The 19,279-nt window shown below is 42.9% G+C and overlaps 1 protein-coding gene across 2 annotated transcripts in view; it reads right to left on the bottom strand.

Moving 5' to 3' along the window:
- The window catches only part of myh9 (myosin heavy chain 9), a 112,699-nt gene extending 94,760 nt beyond the window's left edge, over positions 1-17,939 (bottom strand). The window contains exon 1 of one of the 2 annotated variants that reach the window (XM_033013610.1): positions 17,678-17,931. The gene's annotated coding sequence lies outside the window, so the exon portion shown is untranslated. Of the gene's footprint in view, positions 1-17,677 lie in introns of both variants that reach the window. The other variant, XM_033013611.1, reaches the window with a different exon arrangement.
- Between the last annotated feature and the right edge of the window lie 1,340 nt (positions 17,940-19,279).

The raw sequence follows: 19,279 nt of genomic DNA on the forward strand, positions 1-19,279 counted from the left end.
CCAGAGAGTAATGGTGGATGGTTGTTTGTCAGGTTGGAGGCCAGTGACTAGTGGGGTGCCACAGGGATCTGTGTTGGGTCCACTGTTGTTTGTCATGTACATCAATGATATGGATGATGGTGTGGTAAATTGGATTAGTAAGTATGCAGATGATACTAAGATAGGTGAGGTTGTGGATAATGAAGTAGATTTTCAAAGTCTACAGAGAGATTTATGCCGGTTGGAAGAGTGGGTTGAAAGATGGCAGATGGAGTTTAATGCTGATAAGTGTGAGGTGCTACATCTTGGCAGGACAAATCAAAATAGGACGTACATGGTAAATGGTAGGGAATTGAAGAATGCAGGTGAACAGAGGGATCTTGGAATAACTGCACAGTTCCCTGAAAGTGGAATCTCATGTAGATAGGGTGGTAAAGAAAGCTTTTGGTGCGCTGGCTTTTATAAATCAGAGCATTGAGTATAGAAGTTGGGATGTAATGTTAAAATTGTACAAGGCATTGGTGAGACCAATTCTGGAGTATGGTGTACAATTTTGGTCGCCTAATTATAGGAAGGATGTCAACAAAATAGAGAGAGTACAGAGGAGATTTACTAGAATGTTGCCTGGGTTTCAGCAACTAAGTTACAGAGAAAGATTAAACAAGTTAGGGCTTTATTCTTTGGAGCACAGAAGGTTAAGGGGGGACTTGATAGAGGTCTTTAAAATGATGAGAGGGATAGACAGAGTTGACGTGGATAAGCTTTTCCCACTGAGAGTAGGGAAGATTCAAACAAGGGAACATGACTTGAGAATTAAGGGACAGAAGTTTAGGGGTAACATGAGGGGGAACTTCTTTACTCAGAGAGTGGTGGCTGTGTGGAATGAGCTTCCAGTGAAGGTGGTGGAGGCAGGTTCGTTTTTATCATTTAAAAATAAATTGGATAGTTATATGGACGGGAAAGGAATGGAGGGTTATGGTCTGAGCGCAGGTATATGGGACTAGGGGAGAATACGTGTTCGGCACGGACTAGAAGGGTCGAGATGGCCTGTTTCCGTGCTGTAATTGTTATATGGTTATATGGTTATAATATAATTGAAATTAATTATTTGTCAGCTCTTCTGAAGCAATTCAAAAATCAGTCCTTTGATAATGAAGGCTGGTAGGATTCTATGAGCCAATACTAAAATCAAACCTGACGAAGTCTCGAGGAGCAGGCTATATATACACAACCATTGTTTTTTCTTAAACCAAAGGGAAATTTTCAACGTAGCTGTCTAGTGGCAAACAAAATAATGTGGCAGAAAGGAATTTAGAGAATCTTGGAGAAAAAGCTCACTTTTCAATCTTTTGGCCATAATTGTAAACATTTTAGATAAGCATACTGCCATTTATTCAGAGAATACTATTTCAAGGAGTGCAAATATTCAAGACCTTGTCAGGATTTTGAGTCAGCACAGAAACAGACCCTTCACCCTAACAGGTCCATACAACTGCTGTGCCTATCTATACTAATCCCATTAATCTACATTACGTATGTAGACTTTATTTATTGGTGATTCATATACTTGCGCAGATGCTTCTTAAATGTTCCACAAATATCCGTGTAAAAAGAATCCCCCCTCTGGAGATTTCCTCTAAACCTCCTATGAACTTACACCTATGCTCTAATTTTACCTACTCTATCTATCCCTTTCATAATTCTGTATATCACCATCAGATTACCCTCTCAGCGCCAGGAAAAACAAACCCACCTATCCTCACAACTAAAACACTGCAATCCAAGCAACATCCTGATAAATCTCCTTTGCATTCTCCATAGCTTAGGAAAAAATGTTGGGGTGTTTTAAATTTGATAACGTAGCAACCACAATGAGGAACAAATGCATATTTGGCAGGGAGTGCAAACACAATTTCATCCTCGCCTAAATCGGTAGCAGAGTGGCACAGCTGGTAGAGGTGCTGCCTGATAGCGTCAGAGACCTGGGTTCAATCTGACCTCAGGTGCTGTCTGCGTGGTGTTTGCACATGGTTTTTCTCCGGGTGCTACAGATCCCACATCCTGAAAATGCACTGCTCTGTAGGTTAATTGGCCTCAGTAAATTGGCTCTAGCGTGTGGGGAGTGGATGTGAATGTGGGATAACGACTGTGAATGCCGTGGAGTCGGTGGGCCGAAGGGCCCGTTTCCATGCTGTATCTCTAAACTAAATTAACTGAAACAGTGTAATTCAGATAATGCACCACACCTGAGAATTCCCTCAATCTGGTCAAAATGAAACTTTGGCACAGCCTAGATTTTGAATCCACTTTGTTACACAATTGTTAATTGGTGAGGCGATTCTGTGAAGGCACTTAACAGTGTCCTTTCGTAAAATAGAATAGTGCATAGGTATCTATGGGAGAAGTGCCAAAGTCGATCGTTGGAAAATAGATCTCAGCAATAACTCCCAGCCTGTTATTTTAGAAGTGGACAGGGAACAAAGGGCTGCAGATAGAGCAATCACATTTGTTAGTGCTGAGGAATTGGAGTCAGGTCCAAAAACATCAGGATGGAAAACATGACCTTTGAAAGTGGCTCAGTAGCTCTCATAATTGCTTGATATGGTTTGAGTGATTCGTCTCACTGTTTATATTCTGTGTCCCCCCCCCCCTAAACATTCATTCTTGACACCCTCCAGAAACGTCAGGTGCACGGCAATGATACTGTGATCACAGAAAAGGTACATTGCGTGATATATTCAAATGAGTTGGTCTAAAATGGAGGCGCTATAATTATTTTGCCACAGGTCCTGTCAAAAAAAAGGCCAACTTTGTTAAAGTAACTTTTAAACTGCAGCAAGGTACTAACGTGTACGAAGGAACTGCAGATGCTGGTTTAAATCGACGATAGACAAAAATGCTGGAGTAACTCAGTGGGTCAGGCAGCATCTCTGGAGAGAAGGAATGGGTGACATTTAGGAGAAATGTCACCCATTCCTTCTCTCCAGAGATGCTGCCTGACATGCTGATTTACTCCAGCATTTTGTGTCTATGCAAGGTACTAACGGACTGGTTAAGTCAGTGCAGAAATGCCACATGGAACGCAATCCAAAGAATGGTGCAAGGATGTTTGGGAAGAAAAACAAGACAAGGGCATATGTGACGAGTGTGAAACCGAGGCATCTTGGAGTGCATGTCCCCAAATCCCCGATCGCAGCTTGTTAATAAGGTATATGAGATAAAGGCAATTCTGCTATAAAGTGCATTTCCTTAGCACAAATTGGACATAACGCGAGTGATGATTAGGCAACACTATTAGCATTACGTGGGCCAAAATAGTTATAATGCAAATTCAAAGGGAAACTGGACACTAAAGTTACTTTGGAAATTGACCAGCAGGAAAATAGCTATTTTGGATTTAATTAATAATAATAATAATAATAATAATAATACATTATACTTATGGGCGCCTTTCAAGGACTCTCAAGGACACCTTACAAAATTTAGTAAACAGATTACAAATCATGTAAGCGGAATGAAACAAAACAAAAAAAATAACAACAAAAAAATAAAAAAATAAAAATAGTAAAGACATCAACAATACACAATTCAAAGAGAGAGCAGCGGCAGCTAATCGCGCCAGCGTTCACTCTCCCCTCCGGCAGCCATCTTGGAAACGGAACAATAAGAATCAATAACATCAATGAAAGTCTTAAACACAAAGAACATCCCCCCACAGTGGCTCCCACCATGAGGGAAGGCACAATGTCCAGTCCCCAACCCCAGTTCACCCATAGTCGGGCCTATTGAGGCCTCCACAGTTGCCTCTACGGAGGCCCGATGTTTCAGGCCGTTCTCGCCGGGTGCTGTTGCTCCGGCGTCGGGAGAGTCCTCACAGCGGCTTGGGACACCTGGAACGGCCGCTTCCTTACCGGAGACCGCGGCTTCCGAAGCTGACAAGGCCGCGACGGTTGGAGCTCCACCACTGGCGATCTCATCGAGCGATCCCAGGCTCCCGATGTTAAAGACAGCGCCGCCACCCGCAGCTGCCCGCTCCACAGACCCGCAGCTCCGTGATGTTATTCTCGGCGGTCTCAGCTCACCGGAGCTCCAGCGCGGCGACCCAGGCAAGGCATCGCCCGCTCCAGCGCTGTGCCACCACCGAAGCCGAAGGTGCTGGGCGGTCCCACAGGAAAACGCCGCTCCAAGCCCGCTGGTAGGCCGCGAGGACGGGTCGACGGTGCAGCCTGGAGAAAAGCTGCCTCTCCGACCGGGTAGGGACCTAGAAAGTAGTTTCCCCCTTCCCCCCCCCTCCCCCCGCATAAAAAAGTCTAGACCTCCTAAAAACAAAACACAAAACTCACTAAAAATTAAGGAAAAGAGTGAAAAAGATGGACAGCTGCTGGCTAGGCAGCCGTGCCCCAAGATGGCGCCCCCTATTTCAGGAATTAGTAGAGGTGGAAAAAAACTATTTCCATGTAGTGACTTACAGTAATCAGATGCCACTTTCTCTTACTGTTGTCTACCACTTTAACTGCAGGTGGCCATTGAAGTAGACCAGGGGTCGGCAACCTGCGGCCCCCGGGCCGAATGCGGCCCGTAACCCGAAATCATCCGGCCCGCAGGCGGATTTTTTTATCCCCCGTGATCATCCGGCCTGCCGAGCACGGCCGAGCGCTTCCCCGAGCACGCGGCCGACCTCTGGCTGTAAGGCATCCTGCGCAAAGCCGCCAGCACGGCCACGCACCTTCTGTGAACACGTTTAAGAAAGAACTGCAGATGCTGGAAGGTAGACAAAAATGCTGGAGAAACTCAGCGGGTGAGTCATGCAAGGATTGCATGAGGCTGCCTCGCCCGCTGAGGTTCTCCAGCATTTTTGTCTACCTTCTGTGAACACGTGATTTGATGCCTGCCATCCGGGGCAGGGTCCATGTGTACACGTGATAGTTGTGGCCCAACATCCGCTCAGACATGCGTCCTGGCTCCTGGGCAGAACAAGGTTGCCGACCCCTGAAGTAGACAATCAATTGCTTCTGTTGACACTTATACTCTATAAAACAATGCACCATACACCCTTTAGTATTTTTAGCTTGTAGTAACAAAAATACACATTGCTATTGAAAATACTTTTTTTTTTTTTTTTTAATTCCTGTGGGAATAATAATTTTGTTATTGCGAGTCTGAAACCCTCTAGCCCCTAATCCCTTTCCCCCCCATTAATATCTATAACATAATGATTCCTAGGAATCCTGGGAATGCTACTATCGTAGTATAGAACTACCTGCGTTTGCTTTCTCAAGTTGCCCCAGCACTTCCTTCCCCCAGACCAACCAAATGAGGCACAGATTAACTGGTATCATGCTGGAAGTATGTACAGTTTGGTTACCACACTGTAGCAAGGATGTGACAACCTTAGAGTGTGTGTAGATTTATGAGGATGTAGCCAATCCTCGAGAGGCTGTGGAGACAAGACCACATCACATCAAAAAAGGGCCTGGATGATATGATAATTTGAAGAGTTATAACCTGCAGGGTTACATACCAAAAAAATGGGAAGTGGGATCAACCCGAATACCAAGACAATTTTGGCTGAACGTGAACATGTGTTAAAAGGCATTTTCCATACCTTAAATTTGTATTATATGAGCATTTGTTTTGTCTTGCATTTTCGCACATCCCAGCTTTCCTCTACTATTCCAAAAATACAGATACTAGCAGGTTAAAAAAAAGTAGCAGACTGGGATTTCCACCAAGTCAAACTAAGAACATTTCAATTCTATCACTCCTCATTCTTCAAACCTCTAATGTTCATAAGCTCAGTCTGCTTGATCTCTCCTCGTGCATCAAACCAGCATCCCTGGGATTAAATGTCTAGTAAATCTTTGCTGCACTCACTTGATCACAAGCATATCCTTCCTCAGGTTGAAAGACCATTACAGAAATATTTCAAGTGCAGTCTTACCAAGTTCCAAAATAATTGCAGTAAGCTATCTGTACTATATTTTTTAATTGATCACCATTTTTAAAACTCACATCTTCCTACTTTTTCCATGTGTACAATTTCACATGATATTCCAAATGCTACGTCCTTGCCCGTTTGCTGACCCTGCCGATACAAGTCCTCTCTAGGTTACAGCAGGGTTTCCTTCCAGAGAACTGTTCCTAAACTAAATTGTTTGCACATCGTTAATGGAGCTGCAATCAGAGTCGCCATTCAACAGAAAATACCTGCAGTAGATGTGTAGGAAAGAAGTGCAGGTGCTGGTTTAAACCGAAGAAAGACACAAAATGCTGGAGTAACTCAGTGGCACAGGCATCTGAGACGTCCTCATTCTTTAGGGAACAGGGGCTCCCCTCTTCCATCATAGATGAGGCTCGCACTAGGGTCTCCTCGATATCCTACAACTCTGCTCTTGCTCCCCCTCCTCCCAGTCGCAACAAGAACAGAATCCCCCTAGTCCTCACCTTTCACCCCTTCAGCCGTCGTATACAGCACATAATCCTGCAATACCTTCGCCACCTCCAACGAGATCCCACCTCTAGCAACATCTTCCCATCTCCACCCCTTTCCACAGAGATCGTCCCCTCCACAACTCTCTGCTTAATTCGTCCCTTCCCTCCCCAGGTACTTCTGCTGCAACACCTATCCCTATACCTCCTCCCTCGACTCAGTACGACCCTGACAGTCTTTTCAGGTGAGGTAGTGGTATCCTTCAACCTCCTCCAACCACATCTACTGTATCTGCTGCTCCAGGTGTGGATTCCTATATATAGGTAAGACCAAGCCCAGGCTTTGCGATCGTTTTGCTGAACACCTCTGCTCAGTCCGCCTAAACCTACCTGATCTCCCGGTCGCTAAACACTTTATCTCCACCTCCCATTCCAACACAGACCTTTCTGTCATGGGCCTCCTCCATTGCCAGAGTGAGGCCCAGCACAAATTGGAGGAATAGCACCTCATTTCGCTTGGGAAGCTTACACCAAAGCGGTATGAATATTGATTTCTCTAACTTCAAGTAACCCTTGCTTTCCCTCTCTCTCTCCATCCCTCCCCCTTCCCAGTTCTCCGACCAGTCTCACTGTCCCTGATTACATTTTATCTGCTTGCTTTGTCGTTACCTTCTCCTAGCTAACAATGATCTATTCTACATTTTTGTTGATCTCCACCCCCTTTGGTGTCTAGTTCTCACACCTTCCACTTCCTTATCTCTGTTTCTTCCCCTCCCCTAACTTTCAGTCTGAAGAAGGGTCTCGACCCGAAATATCACCCATTCCTTCTGTCCCGCAGAGTTACTTCAACATTTTGTATCAATGCCTGCAGTTTGGCTAGGAATAGATAGTATAGAGAAGCATTTGAATCACATTTTGCTATTGTTAATATTAAAGCTGATATCAATAAATATATTTTACTTTATACTTTATTGTCATTGTAGTGGTGCATATAACAAAATTCAGGCGCACTGCCTGAGCGGAGTTCAAATGTACAAGATAAAAAATAATAAAATAACAGCAAAAAAGTGATAAAAATAAAAATTGTTCATACTCACGAGCACATACTGGGACACATACACACAGATTCACACATGCATACACATTATGCCTAGGTATGCACCCTTACCAGAATATAAGATATTGCCCTCAGATGGTCATTGTCAGAATATAAGATATTGCACAGAATAGTATAGTAAAAATAAATATTCTAAATGAATATATCAGTATTGCACAAAGGTAGGTATTGTACAGTATAAATATTGACATGTGGGGGTGTGCTTTCAATGCAGAGTTCAGTGTGGTGATGGCCTTAGGGTAGAAACTGTTTGTTAGTCTTGTGGTTTGCTCTTTGATGGACCTGTAGCGCTTTCCTGAGGACAGAAGGGCAAACAAGTGATGTGCGGGGTGAGATGGGTCCTTTAGGATGCGGGATGCCTTCTGCAGGCAACAGGAGCTATAGATGTCTTCGAGGCCAAGCAGATGTGTGTTGGTGTTCTTCTGGGCTTTTTTGATGACTCTCTGCAGAGCCTTCTTGTCAGCCGCATACCACATCAGGATACCATGAGTCAGGGCACTCTCAATGGAGCAGCAGTAGAAGGACACTAGCACTGTTGTGGCAAGTTGACTTGAGGAAAGACATTCTTGCCATAGAGGGAGTACAGAGAAGGTTCACCAGACTGATTCATGGGATGGCAGGACTTTCATATGAAGAAAGACTAGATAGACTCGGCTTGTACACGCTAGAATGTAGAAGATTGAGGGGGAATCTTATAGAAACTTACAAAATTCTTAAGGGGTTGGACAGGCTAGATGCAGGAAGATTATTCCCGATGTTGGGGAAGTCCAGAACTAGGGGTCACAGTTTAAAGATAAGAGGGAAGTCTTTTAGGACCGAGATGAGAAAATTATTTTTTACACAGAGAGTGGTGAATCTGTGTAATTCTCTGCCACAGAAGGTAATTGAGGCAGGTTCATTGGCTATATTTAAGAGGGAGTTAGATGTGGCCCTTGTGGCTAAAGGGATCAGGGGGTATGGAGAGAAGGCAGGGATGGGATACTGAGTTGGATGATCTGCCATGATCATATTTAATGGCGGTGCAGGCTCGAAGGGCCGAATGGCCTACTCCTGCACCTATTTTCTATGTTTCCCAAGTGTTCTTACGCAGTGAAGCCGTTGTTGTGCCTTCTTAACCAGAGAATTTATGTTGGTTGACCATGTGAGAGTGTATTGAGGGAGTGCAGCGTAGGTTTACCAGGTTAATTCCCGGGATGGCGGGACTGTCATATGCTGAGAGAATGGAGCAGCTGGGCTTGTACACTCTGGAGTTTAGAAGGATGAGAGGTGATCTCATTGAAACATATAAGATTGTTAAGGGTTTGGACATGCTAGAGGCAGGAAACATGTTCCCGATGTTGGGGGAGACCAGAACCAGGTGCCACAGTTTAAGAATAAGGAGTAAGCCATTTGGCATGGAGACGAGGAAACACTTTTTCTCACAGAGAGTTGTGAGTCTGTGGAATTCTCTGCTTCAGAGGGCGGTGGAGGCAGGTTCTCTGGATGCTTTCAAGTGAGAGCTAGATAGGGCTCTTATAAATAGCGGAGTCAGGGGATATCGGGGGAAGGCAGGAACGGGGCACTGATTGGGGATGATCAGCCATGATCATATTGAATGGTGGTGTTGGCTCAAAGGACCGAATGGCCTACTCCTGCACCTATTGTCTATTGAGATCTTCTGAGATGTGGGTGCCCAGCAACCCACAACTGGACACTCTATCCACTCTTTCTCAGTTTATGTGCAGTGGGGGGTGGTCACCCTGCTTCTTCCCAAAGTTGATCAGCCCCACCTGTTTTTCTGGTGTTGGGAGTGCCAAGTTGTTTTCTGAGCACCAGCCTATTAGCCTCTGTACCTCTTCCCTGTAAGCTGACTTATCGCCCTCAGTGATCAGCCCCACCACTGTCGTGTCGTCTGCAACTGTAATGATTGTGTTTGTGTTGTGGGTTGGTATACAGTCATAGTTATAGAGAGAGTAGAGGAGGGTGGTCAGTACACAGCCTTGTGGAGCCCCTGTGCTGAGTGACAGAGAGGTGGGGGCCCATGCTGACTGACTGCGGCCAGTCTGTTTGGAAGTCCTTTATCCAAAGGCAGATGTTGTGTTCGAAGCCTAGGTCGGACAGCTTGGAGACTAGTCTACTGGCTATGACCAGTCTGCTGGGTCCTTGCTTCCTTCGATTGTAGAATTTATTCTAGGAGCTATGGAATTTTGAAAGATATCAATCAGCACAGCCATTATTTCCTCCACCATCTCCTTCAAAACTCCTTGGATACAGATTGTGGGGATATGTCATCTTCCAATAATCACAAATGCTTATTTTCTTGAGCTCATTTTGTTCCAGACCTGTAGCCTTCCACTATTTCCAAGAGATTGTCCACATCTTCTCCAAAATAGGCACATTTATATAGCTTCCCTACCTACCACTTCCTTATTTCCCCAATATAATTTATCTTGTCTCAGTCCACATCTGTTTTAGCTACATTTTTTCTATTGTCATTTCTATAGATCTTTCATTTTCTGTTTACTTTATCGCTGGATTGGGCCCTGTGTGTTCTGACATTTCTCCCCAATCCTACTCTGAACTAATTCTTTGAAAGTCAGCCTTTGCCTGTTTAGTCATGTGGTCATACTTATAATGCTTCCCAACTAATCACAGACAATGCATACCTCTTGCTTTCGGTGCTTTAACTAGATTTAAGATCCTCTGGCAAATTGAACTAAATCACTTTCAATCTTTATATAAAAAGTTTGTCATATTATGATCACTGATCCCTGAAGGCCCATTAGCTACAGATCCTCAACTGACCTTTTTGCTTTTTACAAATCTAAAATAACCAGGTCCTTTACTAACTCATCTACATACTGATCTAGAAATCACCTCATATACTTTGCAATTTATCCGCCTCACTGCTGTTGCTAATTGATTTGCTCAGTCTACATGCAAATAAAAAAATCCGTGATCACTGTATTATCTTTATGACTGATACTATATGTTATGTTGTCTTAAAAAGACAAAGTCAGCAGTCAGGCAGCATATCTGGAAAACATGGATACACGACTTTTGATGTCAAGACCCTTCTTCAGACTGATTATAGTTTGGGGGGGGGGGGGGAGAATGGAAGACATGTGCAAGGTGTGACAGAGCCTGGTTAGTGATAAGTGGATACAGGCAATGGTGATTGGCAGAAGGGTGGACAAAGGCCAGAGATGGGAAGAAGACAAGGCTATGGATACAGAGAGAAGGTGCACCAAATGTGAAGCAAGGTGAAGGATATAATCCTGCCCCCCACCTCTTCCAGCTTTCTACCCCCTACTATATTCTACGGAAGAAGAGTCCCGACACAAAACACAGCTCATCCATGTATAGGAAATAACTGCAGATGCTGGTTTAAATCGAAGGAAGACTCAAAATGCTGGAGTAACTCAGGACAGGCAGCATCTCTGGAGAGAAGAAATGGGTGATGTTTCGGGTCGAGACCCTTGTTCTGAAGAAGGGTCTCGACCCGAAACGTCACCTCGTCCTTCTCTCCAAAGATGCTGCCTGTCCCGCCTGCTAAGTTACTCCAGCATTTTGTGTCTACCGCTCATCCATATTTTCCAGAGAAAGACAAAGTGCTGGAGTGACTGGACAGGTGATGTTTTAGACAGAAGTTTACTACATGGGAAGGTAACTATAATAACCTAAACAATCCAACTGAATTAAAATGAATAAACATTTTAACTGTAACAAATAATTAAAGATATAAGCATATTTAGATAGAGTCAATAGGAGAGGTGGTATCTGCATCAGTGGTGATCAATAAGATTCCAAATATGATTTATGCAATATGCATCTTCATCCCAAGGAATCTTGGTCATATGATGAGCTGGAGACAACAATAAGCATCAGGGAAAGGAATAGATATCTGGACAGTTTAAATTTTCTTATCGCTCAGGAGGATTGTTTGGTTTTAAAATCTGACAGGTTACGATCTGAAATGTTGTCTGTCAATTCCCTCCACAGATGCAGCCTGACCCACTGAAGTACTCTAATACTCTGTGTAGTGACAGATTTTCATATTGTTCAAGCAAACTTTCCTCTATCCATTATGATTGAAGACAGGGATTTAGGAAATTAATCAATATGCATTCACGAGCTCTCCACGAATTCCAATACCGTCCAAAGAAAAATCTTCCAAAACACAGTCTCTTAATTAATAGTTTCTTTATTGTTGTAGTAAAAACAGTAAGATATTCATCTAAACTACTTGTTTAAGTACATTTTGATCTTACTCGTAGTCAAACTCGTGCATGGCCGAAAGCTGTGACCTCTCTCCCATGCTTCTTCAAACTAAACCAAACTAATTACTAGGGCGTCTGCGCGAGAATCCCAGCCGCAAACACGCCTCCGACTACGTATAAATCCCACCCACATAATTACAGGCAGATAAAATTTAAAGGTAACTGGTTAGTTATAACATACTGAAGGGTCCTGATGTCAACCATCCACGTTCTCCAGAGACACTGCATGATCCACTGAATTAATCTAGCACTTTGTGTCCTTTTGTGTATTAACCATCATCTGCAGTTAATTGTTTCAACTATATACAATAATACCATACTCAGTTATAACGGACAATTGGCAATAATGGACATCATTCTAACAAGGGTTCAAGAAGGAACTGCAGATGCTGGAAGATCGAAGGTACACAAAAATGCTGGAGAAACTCAGCGGGTGCAGCAGCATCTATGGAGCGAAGGAAATAGGCGACGTTTCGGGCCGAAACCCTTCTTCAGAAACCCTTCTTCAAACCCTAACAAGGGTTTACTGCATTCCTAGTTCTATCCAACCAAGACAAATGTTGCTTGTTTCTGATCCACTGAAGCTGCTAATTGGTTTCGGTACTGTACTTAGCCAGTTATGCATGATCCCACAATCTGCTGACTTTGCCTTGCATACAGTGGGTGGTTCTAAAAGGTTAGGTGCATCCATTCTTCAGTCTATGAAGCCATGACTCAATTTCAATTTCCTCACTTCCAGTTAACAACAAACAATCCATTCCCTAGCTCCGATGGTGAACCCATAGCAATGATATAGCAAATTGAAGGTGAAGAGAATATGAACATGATCTGCAACTAGCGATGCAGAAGTTACCAGCTACCTATCAAAGTCCATATCTGGTTGTTATATTTAAGTCCATGGTGGATAGGAAAGGTTTAGAGGGATATATGCCAAACATAGGCAGGTGGGACTAGTGTAGATGAGGCTTTATCCTCATGGGCGTTAGGCCGAAGTGACTGTTTCTATGCTGTATAACTAAGAGTTATAAACAGAATTGGAATAATCAGCAAATGCCCCAATCGTGATTCAAAATAATGGAATGACTAACAATGAAGTAGCTAATGATTCAACCAGCCATACTTCCAATAAGGAACTCCTATTGTGATATCCAGCAGCTCTGAACATCATTTCTGAATATTGAATATATGAATATTGATTTCTCCAACTTCAAGGAACCCCGGTATTCTCTCTCTCTCCATCTCTCCCCCACCCAAGTCAGACCAACTTCTCGTTTTTAACTAACAATGGCCTGTTTCCTTTATCATCATTACTTTTTTTGCATATCTTTCATTCATTGTTCTTTATCTCTCTTCAACATCATCTTTATCTCTCGTTTCCCTGACTAGTCTGAAGAAGGATCTCAACCCGAAACATCAACCATTCCTTCTCTCCAGAGATGCTGCCTGTCCCACTGAGTTACTCCAGCTTTTTGTGTCTACCTTCGATTTAAACCAGCATCTGCAGTTCTTTCCTACACATGGATGAGCGGTGTTTTGTGTCGGGACTCTTCTTCTGTAGAATATAGTAGGGGGTAGAAAGCTGGAAGAGAGGTGGGGGCAGGATAATATCTTTCACCTTGCTTCACATTTGGTGCACCTTCTCTCTGTATCCATAGCCTTGTCTTCTTCCCATCTCTGGCTTTTGTCCACCCTTCTGCCAATCACCATTGCCTGTATCCACCTATCACTCATCAGGCTCTGTCACACCTTGAACATCTCTTCCTTTCTCTCCTCACCCCCCCCCCCCAAAACTATAATCAGTCTGAAGAAGGGTTTTGACATCAAAAGTCGTGTATCCATGTTTTCCAGAAATGCTGCCTGACTGCTGACTACTCTCGTACTTTGTCTTTAAACAAGAATCTACAGTTCCTTCCTACACCTAACCTTTCTGACAACTGCAATAATTCTATGTCACCACAACTTTAGTTTTTTGTTAGGTATCCTCCAAGTCCCACCCATTGATCTTATTTTTACAAGGATGTCGCAAAGTTATTATCCAGGATTCAAGCTTTTGAGAATGTATTTTAATTCATCTAGTATTTATGCCATTGAACAACAATAAATCATTAGCTTGCTTCTCATCCTTCAATTCCTCTAATAATTACTTAAAGCTTCCCTGAAACTCCCTCAATTGCGAATATCTTAATCACTTCACATAATATCAAATTACACAATCTCAGGATGTAAACTCTCTCCTGTAATTCACATTATTGTTACTAGCATTCAACTTTTGTATTTATTGTCTCTAATTTTGGGAATAACCACAAACGGAAACTTGCCCTCAACGGTTTGCCCCCCTTTCACCGCACCTTGCCAATTTATCTGAGTGGTTAAATTCTCCCATATTTACTTATATCTTTTTCCTGATTTCATATTCCCTATTTTCCTCCATTCCATATTTAGTCCCCCCCTTACATAATCTGTTTTTACCTTAAATGTCACTTCCAATCCCCCCCTCCCCCCCCCCCCAAACTCCACTGTCATTTCTCATTTGTGCAGCCACTCATTCCTCCCTATTTATTCCTGCAGTAGTACACCTAACTTCCAATCCTGATCTTTATACAGCCATACTATAAGCGCTCTAGTACATCTAGATAATCTCCAGTGATCATCGGAAGTTCCTCTAGTATATTTCAGATTGCTATAAATATCTTTATTGCATTTAATTAAAACTTTTAGATATTTAAATTGTACAAATTTGTTTCCTTACAATTGATTACACTTAATCCTTTGATTTGATTCTTCGTCAAACATATAATTGAAAATACTTTTACTTTCACCACCTACAACAACCTAACGACGTTAAAGTTTATCAAGAGCCCTAGTTATTATTTTCCTTAGGATCCCAGACTATTCTCATGCGGCTCCTCATGTTCCAGAATTAGTGTTATGATCCCATGAAATGGAACCCATCCTTCATTTCGTCTGCACTTTCATCCTAATCAATTGTTACAAAATAGCTCGGGCGGTTCTGAGACCCGAGATGTCTTTATTTCTAAACCCTGATACACCTTTTGCAGATGACCCTCTTAATACTGTCCATGAAATTGCATCTATGGAAATGGGATTCACACCACTCAGCCAAACCACCAAAATGCTACCAGAAACCAATAAAAACCTGACCAACACAATTCTTGTTTTTTTTTAAACTGTCGAGAAGTGAAGAGGAATCCATTTGCATCATTGTTCTTTCTAAAACCAATTTTGCCATTTTATGCACAGACTCAATATTTGTATTGCTGCTGAAAGTCACGAGCCTGTTTAATAACATAACTTAATATGGATTATATAGGAATAAAAAAATTCCAGCCAGTCCTTTTCACTTTTCCACAGCCGCAGGTTACTGCACATCAAATGAAATCAATGACAGAAGCAAGTCAAAACACTGGTCTACATTCCTGAGCACCCTGCCGCACCTTAATCCCAGAGGAACTGAAAAGTAACACAAAACACTGAATAAGGGCCACTACATGCATATCAATGGTATAAATTTACCTTTTGTCCAAGTTAAATTCACACAAAATATAGATATTTCCTTAATAAATCATTTGATTACCAATCTTCTTTCCCAATACATAATGAGAAAAATCAAGAGAAAGGTGGATCAGACGGGGAAGTGAAATTGAGACAGGATTAACCACAACAAACTGAATGGTGCGGTAGGCTTGTCTATTCGGCTTGTACTTCACTAAAGTGTCATGCTGATTGCATTGGCCTTGTGAGATATTGTTAATGTAAAGTGCCCCAAAAAGATTTACAGGGTCAATTACATCAAAAATGATCACAGAACTCAGACAGTCGAGTGGTACATTTTAAGGCAGAGGTGGGGCGAGACTTGGGCATGGAATCCCAGATCTCAGGTCCAGGCACAACCAACAATGATGGACTGATAAAAAGCAATGAATATACAAGACAAACAAGAGGCTGGATTCCAAACACGCCAAAGGCACCCAGAGTTACAGAGTTAAAGGTTAAAAAGATAAGGGGTGGTGGGGGTTAAAGGTACAGTGGAATTTGAAAACAGATTAGATTAAAATTGCAGCATAGCCAATCAAGAGCCTTTATCCTTTAGCAAGGCCAAGTGAGATAGCAAAAGATGATGCGAATTGGAATATAGTAGCAAAATTTTGGAAAGCTTTTATTATTCAATGTATTCTTTTAACATTTGAAAGAATGAGACAACTAAACCTCAAAGTGTTTCATTACTGTACTGAACCATTAAAGTACCAGGCAGGATGTTTAGAAAGTCAAGCTCTCTGATGTCCTTAGTTTCTGTTGAAAAAATACATGCCTCACCAACAGATACAAGTTGTTACCAGAATTTAAAGCAGTAGCATTTACAAATTCCAGAAAATATATAACGAGCCAGCTCACAGAAAGCCTTTGTAAGTTATCAGTACACTTTCCCATGAATCACTCTCTTTGCCTGACTGCACTATCTTCCATTCAAACCGGGTGGGGCTATATTGCATGCAGTAAAATTCAAAGAATCTTCAGAGGGCAAAGCACAAGCAAACAGCCAGCATGCAGTTTTAACAAGTCAATGTAAAGAATCTACCTGTTCAACTCTTGAAAACAATATAAAATTTACACTTTATCATCGTCATGAAACTATATCACAATTTAGGGAAACAAAACAGTAGTGAACTGTTTACTGACATGAGATATCAATAGATGTAAAGGAAGTCATTACCCATATTCAAAAACGTTTTAACACTTTCAGTATCATCTTATCATCTCAATATGCAATTTTGCCCTTTTTCTAATAATAAATTTATCATTTTATATTTTCCTCATCCATTCACTGTCTCAAAGTTCTGCCACAAATTACTTTGCTGCACGATTTTTAACTTTGCTCAAGTTTAAGAGGCTTAACTGCCATCTGTAAGGTACTGAATACTTTATTTTATATGATGGGAAGGGCACAGAAAGTTTGGGTGGGGGAAGTGATTGAGTTGGCAGAATGAGGATATTTCAATTCCTTCCTTTAAAAAAAAGTATATTGAACAGAAGGCAATTGTGCGAATTAAAAGACAAAAACAATTTTAGTCCAGCTCTGAAAATCCGGTAGGAGTTATTTATTGTGTAGGAAAGAATTGCAGATGCTGGTTTAAATTGAAGGTAGACAGAAAATGCTGGAGGAACTCAGCGGGACAGGCAGCATCTCTGGAGAGAAGGAATGGGTGAGAAGAAGGGTCTCGACCCGAAACGTCACCCATTCCTTCTCTCCAGAGATGCTGCCTGTCCAGCTGAGTTACTCCAGCATTTTGTATTTACCTAGGAGCTATTTATTAATGGATTTTTATTACAATAAGCAAATGCAGACTGACAATTAAACAGCTCGCCACATTCCAAGGATACCATCAAACTTGAAAACTGCAGTCTTAGAAAATTAATGCTGAGGGAAGGCGAATTTGGACTCGCGATGAAATCACATTTCAGTGGAAAAAAAAGAGAAAAAAAGGACAGGAAGCTCATGCAGCCGGAGAGACGGAAGCCAAGCCCATATCTGCGAGCTACAACAGCGAAGGTAATTTCCATGCTACCTGTCGTGTCGTCTGATTTTCACAAGTTAATATAACCAACAGATATTGCCATTATGGATCTCAAGGACACTTCACATGCAACCTGAAAACCGAAATAAGATCGATTGGCTGGCAGATTTTAAAATGTAATTCTCAGCATGGTGGTGGTTGTGTCGTCTAAACTTCCGCTTTTAGAAGCGTTTAAGTGAGATACAAATGAAAAGTTGCCCGTGGCGAGCGGGCCGGCCCGACTCTTTTCCTGGTTTCACTCCCCTTCCTCGGCTTCACTGCATAAACTTAAAAATATATTATTATTTTTTGCCTCTTACCTCTGCGGTTCAGGTGATCTTCGAACGTCCTCTCTCCAGTGGTGTGGAAACTGCGGATTTTTTTGATTTTTTTTTTGCAGGATAATTTGTCTCTTAATGTTTTTTTTAATTTAAAAATTCCCCCACACACACACACAAAATTGAAAGCTTTCCGCCGCTTGGTGCCGATCAAACTGCCTGCTGCCTCGCGCTAGCTCAGGCTGTGCACACTGGGGCTCGCTCACTAGCTCGCGCAATCGGCGCTGCACCCTCCGCTCCGCCCCGCCCCGCCCTGCTCGCTCGCTCGCGGCGGCGGACAGCACCGCCAACCCCGCGCTTCCCGCCAGTGGGGAGACAGCACCGCTGAGTGAGGGCTCCCACGACGAATGGTGCGAGTGGATCTCAGGTAGGCGGGCGGGCAATCAGTCGATCAGCCCCCGCCCCAGTCGACGAATTATGGAGGGTTTTCCTCGGGCGGCTGCGAATGTCTGTGAGTCGTCCTCGAGTGAGTGAGTGAGGGCTCCGACGACGAATGGGCGGGCGATCGAGCTACTACACAGAGCGGGCGGCGCTTCCTCGCTGTGTAAAGCGGCCCCGGAAAGTGACCGACCGGTGCCGCAGTCCTCATCTGGCGCAGGGTCTGAGCGACAGCTTGCCCTGCCAATGTTGGCGGGCCGGAGAAGATTGCGCGAAACGAAGCTGTATGCCGTTTCTGTCAAAGATACTCCTCTAGTATCTTTGGGTTTCTGTCCTATTCCTTTTTTTTCTCCAGAGATGCTGCCTGACCCGCTGAGTTACGCCAGCTTTTTGTGTCTATTTGCAGTTTCTGACTGGTTTCGGTCGTTATAAGACTCACCTTGAGGTGGAGAGATGAGAGTTTAAAAAAATGACCTTTCAAGACCAGCTATATATTTTTTTATATGTGCAGGAAGGAACTGCAGATGCTGGTTTAAAACGAAGATAGACACAAAAAGCTGGTGTGACTCCGCTGAGTTACTCCAGTATTTTGTGTATATCTTATATTGTCTCTACGTTGTGTGAAGGAACAAGCGTAATACAGTTTAATGTTTACTTGTAGGTCGGCATGAACATGGTGGGCTGAAGGGTATATTTCTCTGTAGAAACAAGGAACTACAGATGCTGGTGAACATAAAAGAGACACAAAGTTATGGAGTAACTACGGGTCAGAAGATTGGGATTTCACCAGGGGTGCTGCCTGACCTGCTGAGTTACTCGAGTACTTTGTGTGTGTGTTTTGGCCTGTTTCTCTGTTGTATGACTGTGACAATGAAGTGGAAGTTTGCAGATGATGGTATGTTAGAAGCAAAACAAAAAATGCGGCTAAAGGAAGTGGTAACTTCCATATATATATATAACACCTACATTAAAAAATCCCCAAGATGCCAACACTGGGCACCAAGCAACAATACAAAAAACACCAGGTCACATAATGTGTAGGAAGGAACTGCAGATGCTGGTTTATGCCAATGATAGACACAAAATGTTGGAGTAACTCAGCGGGTCAGGCACCATCTCTGGAGAAAAGGAATAGGTGACGTTTCGGGTCGGAACTCTTCTCCAGTCTGAAGAAGGGTTCCAACCTGAAACGTCACCTATTCCTTT

This window comes from Amblyraja radiata, chromosome 38 (genome assembly GCF_010909765.2).
Source record: "Amblyraja radiata isolate CabotCenter1 chromosome 38, sAmbRad1.1.pri, whole genome shotgun sequence".
In the NCBI taxonomy this organism is placed as follows: Eukaryota; Metazoa; Chordata; class Chondrichthyes; order Rajiformes; family Rajidae; genus Amblyraja; species Amblyraja radiata.